Source organism: Humulus lupulus, chromosome 5, assembly GCF_963169125.1.
Source record: "Humulus lupulus chromosome 5, drHumLupu1.1, whole genome shotgun sequence".
NCBI lineage: Eukaryota > Viridiplantae > Streptophyta > Magnoliopsida > Rosales > Cannabaceae > Humulus > Humulus lupulus.
Window position 1 is genome coordinate 21,063,243 of NC_084797.1, and position 1,937 is coordinate 21,065,179.

General features: G+C 43.7%; 1 non-coding gene across 1 annotated transcript; it reads left to right on the forward strand.

Annotated features, from left to right (window-relative positions):
- The first annotated feature begins 1,312 nt into the window (after positions 1-1,312).
- On the forward strand, positions 1,313-1,419 carry LOC133781201 (small nucleolar RNA R71). The gene has a single exon (XR_009869990.1). It is a non-coding gene; the product is annotated as a small nucleolar RNA R71 (small nucleolar RNA).
- Positions 1,420-1,937: the final 518 nt, after the last annotated feature.

Genomic DNA, 1,937 nt, shown 5'->3' on the forward strand with positions numbered 1-1,937 from the left:
TGACATAGGCATTAGATTAATACTAGCACCTAAGTCACATAGAGCTCTTCCCACATCTCTTCCACCAATTGAACAAGGGATTGTAAAACTACCAGGATCCTTCAATTTCGGAGGGATTTTACTCTTCAACATGGCGCTGCAACCTTCTGTAAGAGCAACAGTCTCAAACTCTCCCAGTCTTCTTTTTTTCGTCAAAATATCTTTTAAAAACTTGACGTAGTTTGGCATTTGTTCCAATGCTTCCACTAAGGGAATATTGATGTGGAGCTTTTTTAACACATCCAGAAACTTCCTGAACTGCCCATCTTGCTGCTGTTTGCGAAATTGCTGAGGAAATGGTAGGGGCGGCTTTGGTACAGATTCCACTGGAACAGATTGCTGACCCGATGCTGTATCAACTGGGCCAGTTTCAGTAACTTCTTTTGCTGGTTTTTTACTAGATTCTCCTTCAGTTTGGATTGAAGTGGGCTCCCCACTGCCCTTTATTTTCTCCTCAGAATTTTCCAAAATTTTTCCACTTCGTAGCGTGATTGCCTTGCATTGTTCTTTGCCATCCCTCCTTGGATTCTCGGTGTCACTAGGCAAGGAACCTTGGGGTCGATTTTTCAAATCATTAGCTAAATGCCCCAATTGAATTTCCAAATTCCGAAGAGACGCTGCCTGGCTTTGAATTACAGCGTCATTCTTGGCCATATAATCTCTCATTAAATTCTCCAAAGAACTTGTTTGAGAGCCTTGAGGTTGGTGTGGTTGTTGAGGTCTTGGTTGTTGAGAAAATCCCGGTGGATATGATTGTTTTTCTTGTGTTGGTGCTCCACTTGAACTTGCTCCTTGACCCCCCCATGACAGATTTGGATGATGCCTCCAAGCTGGATTGTAAGTGTTAGAATATGTGTTGTTGTTGCGGTTGAAATTCTGATTACCCATATAGAAGACCGAAGCTGGATTTGAAGGGAAATTCTCAAAAGTATGCCCGTCCCCACAATACACACATGATACTTCTACACTTTGAATGGCAGCAGCTGGCTGTACATTTCCTCCCCTACTCATGTTCTTTAAAATGTTGGTCATTGAGGCCATTTGAGCGGTTAGAGCGGTTAGAGCATCTACTTCAAGAACTCCCGCCACCTTTCTACTTGTAGGAGCTCTAGTGTTTGACCATTGATAGTTATTACTTGCAATCCTTTCCAAAATCTCAAATGCTTCATTGTAAGACTTGGAAAGAATGGCTCCATTGGCTGAAGCGTCCAAGACCATTCGAGAGGCTGCATTGAGACCATTGTAGAATGTCTCCATTTGTATACAATGTGGGATACCGTGGTGTGGACATTTTCTTAAAAGCTCTTTGAATCTTTCCCACGCGTCACTAGTGGACTCATCTTCCAGCTGCTGAAATGACATAATCTCACTTCTAAACTTTGCATTTCTGGTGGGAGGGAAGTATTTTCTTAGAAATTTCTCAGCCAAGTCATTCCAATTTGAAACGGAATCGGGAGGAAGGGTGTTGAGCCATGATCTAGCTCGGTCCCTTAAAGAGAATGGAAATAGCTTCAGCCTCAATGCTTCTTCACTCACTCCTTGAAGCTTAAAGGAATCGCTCACCTCCAAGAATGAACGAAGATGGAGATGAGGATCCTCCGTTGGCATCCCGCTGAACTGCCCCACAGTTTGGAGCATTTGAAACATCACTGGCTTGAGCTCGAATTGAGCTGCTTGTATTTCTGGCCTCACAATGCCTGGATTTAACTCATTAAACATGGGGGCAGCGTATTCCCGTATTGCTCTGGCTCTGTCATCCGCCAAAACAATGGGATTAGTAACTTGCTGGCCATCCCCCTCATCATCAACACGTTCAGCCATAGTGCCTCGGCTTTTAGCCTTTTGATCTTTTCTCCTTTTTCTGAAAGTGCGTTCGATCTCGGGGTCAATAGGAGCAA